This window comes from Pteropus vampyrus, unplaced genomic scaffold, assembly GCF_000151845.1.
Source record: "Pteropus vampyrus isolate Shadow unplaced genomic scaffold, Pvam_2.0 Scaffold510, whole genome shotgun sequence".
NCBI lineage: Eukaryota > Metazoa > Chordata > Mammalia > Chiroptera > Pteropodidae > Pteropus > Pteropus vampyrus.
This window is the reverse complement of record NW_011889291.1, coordinates 295,111-305,420: the sequence shown is the minus strand read 5'-3', so window position 1 is coordinate 305,420 and position 10,310 is coordinate 295,111. Positions and strand designations below refer to the sequence as shown.

General features: G+C 49.6%; 1 pseudogene; it reads left to right on the top strand.

Annotated features, from left to right (window-relative positions):
- Positions 1 to 3,619: 3,619 nt before the first annotated feature.
- Positions 3,620 to 10,276, top strand: LOC111732968 (annotated as a pseudogene).
- The last annotated feature ends 34 nt before the right edge of the window (positions 10,277 to 10,310 follow it).

The window sequence follows — 10,310 nt, the reverse complement described above, 5'->3', positions numbered from 1 at the left end:
TGAACAAGAATTAAGAGTAAGTAAAGATAATTTATCAGAAGTTTGGTTTGGTACACAAATACCAAAGAGGCTTAGCTCGAACTCTATTTTGGCCTGTGTAACTTCCCCTAACAGTTGTTCGCTAAGCAGCTCCATTCTGCAAACTTGGTTCCGGTTGAGTTATCCATTTTTTTTGCCCTTGGCTTTGCCTTTCTTTAGCTTTTTGATGTAATGTGCCAGGCTGCGGTTTTCTGTGCTGGCTGTGCCTCTCCTTGCACATCCTGTGACTGGGATTCCCGTCCATAGGCAGATGGTGCTGGGTGGGCTCCGCCTTCTTTGTTCAGAAAGTGAGTCTTGCCCTTGCCAAGGGCAGCTGCCTTAACCTTTGAGAGTCTGCACTTGGTGTTAGTGCTGGAAACCCAGCGTCCAGGGTCTGCACCACGCTGCTACTGGAGCCGGCTCCTCTGAGCTGGCAGCTGGGAGGTCCCTGCTGGATCAGACAAGTAGATGAATTATTGGCAATAACTTTTATTCTCGTTGGCCTCCAAACTAGGGCCATTGACTGACCCAAGTCCGCCATCGGGCTTGAAAATCAAAGTTAGCATCACCCAGCTCTTCCATTTCACATCTGATTCAGTCTGATTTTTTCCCCCCCTGCTTTTTTGCAGCCTTCCTGGGTTGGATAAAAGAGAATAAGGATAAGCTGTCCAGGGTCTCTTTTCCCCAGCCTGCTCCCTAGCCTTCCACCTGAAATTCTTCCCGCCCTCCCAGGACCGAAGGCACCCCCCTCCCATCCGTCAGCCTTCCAGCCCGGCCGCAGCCGCAGTCGCAAGCGCTTTCTGTCGAATGGCTCTGATAACTGACCCTTGCTCGCAACAGCAGCAGAACCTGAATCCCAGATCTCCGACAGGGTTCCAGGTTCCAAACCTTTTGATTTGCCTCTGACTTCTAATGATTGTATCATATATTTTTCCACAGCCTTTTGGCAACATAGTTCAGTTTTTCCATTGAGTCATTTTAAAAAGAAAACTTACTTGTAAGTCACCGCCAGGACCTACGTTAGGCTGACCGATGGTCTGAGCAGTGACTATGAGAGGACTGTATTGCACTTCCACCGAAAGAGAAGGCTTGTCCGTTGGTTGGGGCCACCTCTTTACCATGTGATGTTCCGTTTACAGTGACTCGCTCGGGGTGGGGGGAGCTTTACTAACTGGTCCCCATGTTGTACAGTAGATGGGTAGACATTTTGTATATTAGTGTGTTTTAAGTTATTGATTTGTTTTATATAAAATAATTTATTTTTCAGGTACCATTTTTCATTTTAACTTTGTTTTTACATGGGTTTGTTTTCAATAAAGTATGACACTGCTGTCCAAAAGTCAACAATAAAATGAATCCCATTGTGTTATTTTGAGGATGCTTATGTAACTAGCTTTTTTTTTTTTTTTTTTAATTTTCAGGGGGGAAAAGCCCTTCTCAGTTTTCCATCTCCCCATTTGCCTTTTTATCCTTGTGAATAAATGTTCTTTAGTGTTTTAGGAGGAAAAAAGCAAACCTAGATTTTGATAATCCAGAAGATTTCAGATTAATAAAGAAGCTTTGAAAGAAGACCATTTTTCAAAATTTTGGTGAAGTGTGAATATTTTTTGTCAATGGCTTTCTCAAAGAGAATGAAACTTTTGCACCATTTTCAGAGTTTTTATAGAGATGCCAAATTGATATATTTACATGTAATGGAAACATGAAAAAGTTTTATTAAACAATTGTTCATAGCTGTGTAGACATTTTAATTCAGTTTCCAAAGTTCTCAAAGCGTATTTTTGGAGTACAGAGTGGTAACGGTTTGGGGTGTTACGATTCCAAACGTTCGATTGTCCGATACTTAGTTCTTTCCACAGGTATCAGGTTTGTGTTAAACACTGTATGTGAACTATGACTGGAATTCTGTGATATTTTGGTAATAAATGAAGTGGGATCATTGAGATGTGGTGCTGTAGGGGTGATGGTGTATGACTTGTAAGCAGCCAACGCTGACGGAGCGCCAGCCAGGGCTGCAGCTGACTTGCTCATAGGTAAACTTGGGCTGCCCACTGCCTAGCTCTCCGTGTGTGCCAGGCCATGGCCTTGGCCCATGCATGGAGGGAGGAGGCCCTCGAATTCCCCAGCCTGGCACTGGACTGTGTGACCTGCTCTCCACGGCCCTCTGCCTCTGCCCAGTCGTTGACTCCTCCCCTGGACACACTCATAAGCCAGCTCCCTCCCCTCAGAGACCCAGAGGCCCCTCATCTCCAGCTTCGAATGTTCTCGGGCCTCCCGCGTGTTGTCCCTGGGCGTTTCCTGTCTGTTTGCTCCCCATTCCTGAGCCCCGTGGCCATGCCGAGTGTCTTCTAACACTGGTCTCCTTTGGTGATATAGGAAAGTGAATTCTAACCTGGAGGCGGGACAAGCACAAGGGCCTAAGGGTCAGAGTCTTAGGTCTGAATCCTGGCTCTGCCTGCTCCTCGGTGTGCAATGCGGACAAGGCACTGACTCACCACATCTTAGTGTCCCCAACTGTGAAACGGGGTCCATAACGCCACCCCCTAGATCCTCTGATAAGGAAAACAGATCTAGTAGGTACTGCACTTGCCATGCCACTCTGAATCTGAGAAGCATCCAGAAGGAAGGTTGGGGTCAGCAGAGCAGCAGCCTCCACGCTCTCCCACAGCTGGCGGGCTCCACCGAAACCTGCCAGCGGGCCTCTCCACCAGGCACTCACATAGCCTTCTCTAAGGTCACTGTTGTTTCTTTCGTGTGTGTGTCTCCTGTAGTTCTGGGTTCATCTCCCTCTTTTCCAGATGTGACTAAACAGCCCCATGGGTTCTGGGGAGGCCTCAGAATATCCAGCCTGTGTCTGTCACGGGGAGCGGGCCTGCAGCACCTGGAGAAGAAGGACCACATTCCAGCAGGAGGTAGTTTCAGGGGTGTCCCTCATGTGCTCAGATCCAGAGGCCAGTGCGGGGCCTCTGGCAGGGGCTCTTGGGGTCTCAGGCGACTCCTTGGGAGTGGACAGTCCCAGGCGTCGCGTGCAGCTGTGCACTGAGGAGAAGGGACCACCTGGCTGTCGGCCCTTGCCAATGCCACAGAGAGCAGGACTTCTCAGACTGGAGTGCACCCTCCTCCGCCAGGGGCCCTGTTAAAAGGCAGATTCACGTTGGGCGGGGGGGCGGCGAGCCCCGGCGATACCCCCACTGCAGGGACCACTTCGAGAAGCAGGAGGTTTAACGGAGCCCTGAGTGGGGCTGTGTTTTAACGAAGAAAGACTTGCCGCCCCCATCTCCACCTCTGGTGCCAGGGACGGCTTCGGACTCCCCCTCACCCCAGGGGCAGGAGCCCTGAGAAGCCGAGCCCCAGGTGCCAGGCGGGGGAGCCCTTGCTGCCAGACTGCCTCAGCGCCGGCTGCTTTCATGTTCTGATCAAGGTTAAGGCTCTGAGGGCCTGATGCCTGCATCCCTTTGTCTTTAGGTTTTTTGTTCATTTAACCTCAATAATTTCTTTGCACAATTTAATAGGATTTCCGGAAGAGAAGGGAGAAAATCATGGTGGCCAGTGTCATCCCAGAGAACTGCGTTCTGTGTTTAGCGATAAGCAGGACCGAGTCATGACGTGAGTGTTTTTCACTGGGCTGTGAGGGGCTTGGTGAATGGACCGCTTATCCTTTGCCCCTGGACCTGGCGCCCCCACCGAGCAGGACCAAGAAGGCAGGGGCTCGCCAGCCTCTGACGAGCGGCAGTCCAGGCTTCCCAGCCCACCAGCTTTGGGAAGCCACACAGAGTCCTGCAGCAGAATTAAAGCTGGCCGGGGAGCATTCGTCCCAAGTTACGGAGTGCTTTGCCCACTTGTCTTGGCTTTGGCGAGCACATTTTATTTTACCCGGGGGTACAAAGGAACAGACCAAAGACCCCTGACTTCACGCGTAGGTATAGTGAGTGCTGGGGCGCGTGGGGCAGCAAGGGGCCCCAGGGGGCGACGCTGACAGCAGTTAACAGGAGGGAGCTACAAGGAGCTGGAGGTAATGGGGAGAAATGATAGCTGCCGTCCGCTGTGAGTCGTGCTGCGGGCTTTACACAGCACCTTTCTGCACATTGTGGGCACGTCTGCCCCGCGAGGAAGGCGTCGGAGTGGCTGTTGTTCCCATACCCATTTCGCAGATGATACGCTGGAGCCGAGGCAGCTGGAAAATAGGCCACTCGGCGCTGTGAAGGGAGCCTGATGTTCACTTCCTTGAATGCCAGGTCCTCGCCCCTTTGATCGTCCCCTCTGCTTGAATTCCACCTCCTGGGCTGTCATCTCTCACTGGTCGTGTGGACTGGCCCGGCGCCGGGAGGGGGCAACGCCATTTCAGTGGATTTGCAAAGGGCATCTGGCGATGGTGTGTGTGCTCTGATTAGGAAGGGAGCGGGGGTGAAATGAGAAAATTGACCACAGCGCAACTGTTCCAAGGTAAAAATAAAAAGTAGTAAGTATGAGAACCTTAGAGATGTGTCAAAGATGGAGGTAGCAAGGTCCCAGCTCTGCAGGGAGAGTGAGAAGAAAATCAGGAGGGAGACGAGGTGTCTGGGGCCCGGACTCACAGAAAAAACGAGCACAAACTTTAAATATGCTTTGTAAAAAGCCTTCTGATTTTTTTTTTTTTTGGTAATTTTTTTTTTAAGTCCTAAAACATTCCACTCATCTGCTTCCATGACAGAAGAAAAAAAAATAAAGTCTCAGCATTTAGCAAGCTATTTTTAAACTCTTCGGTTTAAAATTCCACACAAAGTTGCAGTCTTAAATGTTTTAAATTTAAAGAGATAATTTGTGGAAAGCAGTCTCTTCCCCTTTTCAGGCCCTTTTAACTGCCGCCCCACCCCACTCCCACACCCAGTGCAGGTTATATCCTTAAAAATCCAAGAGTCAGACTGGAAGGCGTGAGCAGCGTGTCCAGGAGGGTGAGGAGGCAGGGGGCAGAGGGAAGAAGAGGCCAAGACCCTCCAAGTCACCGCTTTGTAACAGCAGGAGGGCTCCCGATGGGCTAGGGGACCCCTCTCCACCCCTCGAGCATCTCAGAGGAAAGGGCAGCACTCCCTGGGTCCCTGGGTCAGGACGCACTCCTGTCGCACGGCCATCTTCTCCCTGTCCCCTCACGTCGCCGACTCCCCTCTGTGCATGTCCTTCTCGGTCCACAGTTTCCATTTTTATGACCCCAGTCCTGTCAGCCTCTTGATCACCTCTCTAAGGGCTCTGTCTCCAAAGAAGGTCACATTCAAAGGTCCTGGGCGTTAGGACATCAGGGGACACAATTCAACCCATAACAGGCCCCTTCAGGGTTTGTCGCTGGGTCTTCTCAAGTTCTCCAAAGCAGAGCACGGGGCGGAGGTAATTGCTCGCCTCTTGCTGAGTTCCCCTCAGTGGATTTCAGGGAGGAGAAGACTGAGCAAACTGTCTGTCTGGCCTAGAAAGTTATGCCCTGATCGATTTAGTGTGAAGAGGCCAGCAGGATGGACTACATAAGTTGTGGGGCCCAGTGAAAAATGAAAATGTGGGGCTCCTTGTTCAAAAATTATTAAGAACCTCAGATGCACAAAATGTGATCTTCCACACACTGGAACATTACTCAGCCACAAAAAGGGAGCGAAGCACTGATACTCCCTACAACAAGGATGAACCTAGAAAATGTGATGCTCAGAAAAGCCAGACACGAAAGGCTCCATAGTGTGTGATTCCATCTATGTGAAATGCCCGGAATAGGTAGACTGCATAGAAAGTGGATTAGTCATTGCCAGGGGCTGGCAGACGGGGATGGGGAGCAACTGCTAATGGGGATGGGTCTCCTTTTGGGGGGACGAAAATGCTTTGGAACTAGACACAGGTGGCAGTTGTATGACATTGTGAGAGTACAAAGGGCCACTGAATTGGTCACTTTAAAATGATGAATTTTCTGTTATGTGAATTTCACCTGAATTAAAAAACAAGATTCATCTTAGGGGCTTAACTACCAAGAGTTTGATACGTGCAGTAGACCAGTTGACCTCATCATGGGTCATCAGCCCCTGTGGCATCCCCCTTCAGTACTCCAGCTTGCCAAGTGGGACTGCTCACACGAGAATGCCGAGTCTGTGCTCACACTCTTTCAACAGACATTAACTGAGGACCCACGCATTAGTTTGCCAGGGTGGCTTAAACAATGGAAACTTAGCATCTCGCATTCTGGTAGCCTCACCCAGCTCTCTGCCTTCACCTTCGCCTCTGTCCTCCCTGTGTGCACGTCTGCGTCCAAATTTCCCCTTTTTATAAGGACACCAGTCCTATTTGATTTGGGGCCCTCCTTACTCCAGTGCGACCTCATCTTAACTGATTATATCTACAATGACCCTAATCCCCAATAAGGTCACATTCTGAGGTATTGGGGGTAATGTGAATCTGTGGGGACACAGTTCAACCCATAACAGTCTCCTGAGTGCCGGCTCTGGAGAACAAAGATCAATGAAAAGGGCACCATCCTTGTCCTCATAGAGCACGTGCTACACTGCTCAAGGTTCCCCAAGATGAGAGAGGCACGGGATTCGAGCGGAAGTGCACAGGAAGGTGTAAAGCTGTCTGACGTGGTCTCACCGTCCAGGCGCATTCTCAGGGGGCCCACCTTGCCCAGGGTCTAAGCGGATTGGGTGTTGCTCAGGCCACTCTGTGTCCTTTCAGCTGAGTCCCGGCCGGGCACGGTAGAACCACGCATTGCTTCACCACAGAATAGAAATCTTAAGAGGCAAAACCCGAAACCTGATCCTTCACCACAGATTGTTAGAGAAGTCTTGCGGGAAAGGCAGGTGACAGTTAGTAAGGGGGTTAGTAAGGGAAGTGCCGGAGGCCGGGAGGCGAGCCGCAGACAGGGTAGCGCTGCACTGCCGCCTCGGACCCCACGCTGGGTCCTGGCCATTCCCTCAGTCCCTGCATTCCAGAGACACCGAAGGCAGAGGGTATGGGAGGGAGAGGAGGGTCGCAGCCTTGAAGACCCCAACCTCCCGCTCCATCTGTGTCTTAGAATCTGCCATTTCCCGCTGCGATGGTGACCCTGGCCCCCAGTCTTGCTCCAGCCTTCCCGCCTGCCCTCTGGCAATGCCGCCCCTTGGCCCTGCCTGTGAACCATGGCCTTCATTTTCTGTATTCTGATGCTTTGATATATTGGGGTCTTGCTGGCCCCGGAGGGACTGCCCCTTCCTGGGGTGGCCAGTTCCTAGAGACGAAAATCCGCTCGCCAAAGAGCAGGCCTTCCATGTGCCAACCAACCAGTCCAGAGCTGATGCTCCCAACCGCCTCTGTCGTCAGCTCTCACACTCAGGGCCACTGTCTCTCTGTCCTGATCACCCCAGGGCCAGGCGCCAGACAACCAGGGCCAGCCCCTAAGCCCCGAGCCCACTGAAATCACTCACACTAGCCAGACTCCCCCTCTCTCTGGTTTCCTAGCCACCCAGCTCTCCTCCCTCCTGCCGCCTGTGCATGTCCCTCCAGAAATAACTCTGTGTGTGTTCAAGTAAATCTACTGATCTATACCGTAAGGTGTTTTAGGCAGACGGATGAGGCCATCAGATCTGTGCCTTAAACCCACCCGAATGCTGAGAGGGGAATGGCTCTCTGCACGTACAGCTCCGAGCATCTTCGCAATTGTTGGCCTATTTCACTCAGCAAATGTTTTCAAGTTCATCCATGTCGTAGCATGTATCAGAGCCTCATTTCTTTGAATGGCTGAATACTATTCCATGGTAATCCTAGACCACAGTTTGTTTATCCATTCATCTGTCAATGGACACTTCTGTTGCTTCCGCCTTTTAGTTACTGTGAATAATGCTGCTGAGAACATGGGTGTGCAACTATCTTTCAGTCCCACTGTTTTTTCTCTCTTCTCCCCTCCCCATCGCCCCTTCCTAGGTCATGGTAGCAGAAGAAGAGTTGATAATGGCACCCAAGACTGAAGAGACAGACCCTAGCATGAGAAGGCCTAAGAAATATGCTAAAAGCATGCCTCATGCTTTGTGACTTTCATGGGGCCCAGACACTTTGGCCTTCATGGGTCGCATCCTCCATTAAAAAAATAATTTAAAATTATATTATACAACTGAGTTGGCCTACAAATGATGCAGAACGGGGCAAACTCCCCCAAGTTGCGGGAAACTCAAGCCCTGCACTGAGAAAGAAGAGGGTTCTTGGCGGAGAATAAGAAAGGATCCAAACACACGCCAAAGCTAGAGTCAAAAGGAGAGTTTATTAGAGACGGGGTGACATTCCAAAGACAGAGCATGGGCTCCTCTCAGAGCCAGAGAGTGAGAGAGCCTGAGAGAGACTCAGAGGGACAGAGACAGTAGAGAGACAAGGACAGCGAGAGACAAAGACACTGAGAAGGACAGATTAAAGGCACTGAAAGGGACCCTTAATGTTTGGGGAATTCGGTATATTTACGTATCATTCTTCAGTTCCTGTGAGTTACAGATTAAAGACTTCGTTTACCCATTTTCCTTTGATATGGACATACAGTGAGGAAGGACAGGAGTAAGTAGCGTGAAAGGCCTGCTGGCAGTTCCCAGCCTGTGACCCATAGGTTCCCCATGGTTTTAGCCACAGGGAATGAATAATTTTATTTTGTGTAGGGCGCCACTTAAACACTGTTTTTCCTGTTTTCCCTTCAGGGTGCGGGGAAATGGGTTGTCAGCAGTCCCAGCAGAAATCGGCCTTCTTCTGCAGGTGTCCTCGGGGTCAGGCTGCCGGGCTGCTCAGCACATTGCAGTCTCTGGATACAGCTTGATTTAACACTTTAGTTCTCTTGCCTCCTCCCTACATTTTAAATGAACATAATTCAGTCTAGATTATACTTTTCCTTCTAATTTTAAAAGAAATTAAACATTTGCAAGGGCCCCCAAAGGATTGTGGGCCCTAAGCACTTAATAGGTAACTCGGCTCTGCTAAGCAGTCAGGCCTGGTTCCTTGAAAGGTCTGATTGTCTTATGAACTATGTAAGCTCCTCCCTGATGTTTCCACAGGCCAATCCTTTGCACTGGAACATTCCCCCACCTCCCCACCCCCGATGATCCCTTCCTTTGGGCAGCGAGTCCAGCTGCCCAAAGCTTCTCAAACACCTTTGATTGACACATTGGAAGAGGTCAGATCCCCTTAACAACAAGACAGAAGCTAGAACAGTCCATTTAAGTAAAGAGAAAGTCTTCATAAAGTCAGCTTGAGTCAGGCTGCAGAAGCAGCATGAAAACCCGAGTCATCTAATGCAGATTTAAGAAAAAAGACAGGTCCATTCTATAAGAAAATACCTGAAACTGGCTTTACGGTCGACGCCTTTCAGGATGGATTGGTCGAAGGTTGTACAGCCTATCTTCTCGCACATTTTCATTCCGATCTTTATGCTAGATTGTCTAAAACCTTCACATTTCCAGTTTATTTTAGTGAGATAATGGCAATTTGTCGAAGAGCAAACTTCATGCGCAAGAACAATATACCCACTCATGGCCCGTGGACACTGGTGATATGGTGAATGCTGTCGGAGTTGTTTTGCGTGATGCCAGTTCCTGTCCAGGTGCTGTCATTATCCTCTTTAATCTTCCTAATGGCGATGTCACATTACGCACCGGCGACTTCCAAGCAGATCTCACCAAGTCCACGTGCGTTAACCTAGGTACCACACGCTGCAGCCCAGAATACTCCTTTCCATCTCAGCCAGAGGTTATCTAGTTTGCCATCACCACTGCCTTAGAGGCTGTAACTCTAAACCCACGCACTCTTGTCTGGGGCACTTATTCTATTGGGAAAAAGAAGGTCTTCCTAAGTCATTGCTGATATTTTAGGTTCAAAAGTGGGCATGTCCCAAGAAAAATATAAAACATTACAGGGCCTCAGTGTACCAGAAGTTAACTCCCTCATCACTACAGACATGTGCAATTCACTGATTCACTTTCCTCTAATGATGAAAATTATTTTTAAAGGTTCACAGTCATTTGAAGAAGTGTGACGGGAGATACGATCAGATTTAGGCTTTTCGACCTACTGATGGACACGTTCTAACAAGTTAATGAGTATAGCAGATGTTATTCCCCAGACCAAAGAAAGCACTGCAGTACGTGGAATTCTTTATAGTGAACACAGCAGCTACCTAGAGATGAAACGTTTTGTGCAGTGGCCAAAGCCCCAGAAAATCATAGCTCCCGTGAATGTTGGCACCTTGAAACCTAGGCACACAATGGGGGAATATTTTAATGAATGGAAATTGGAAGCTGGATATTGATGTTACCTCATAGGACTCAGAAGTAGTTAAGTAA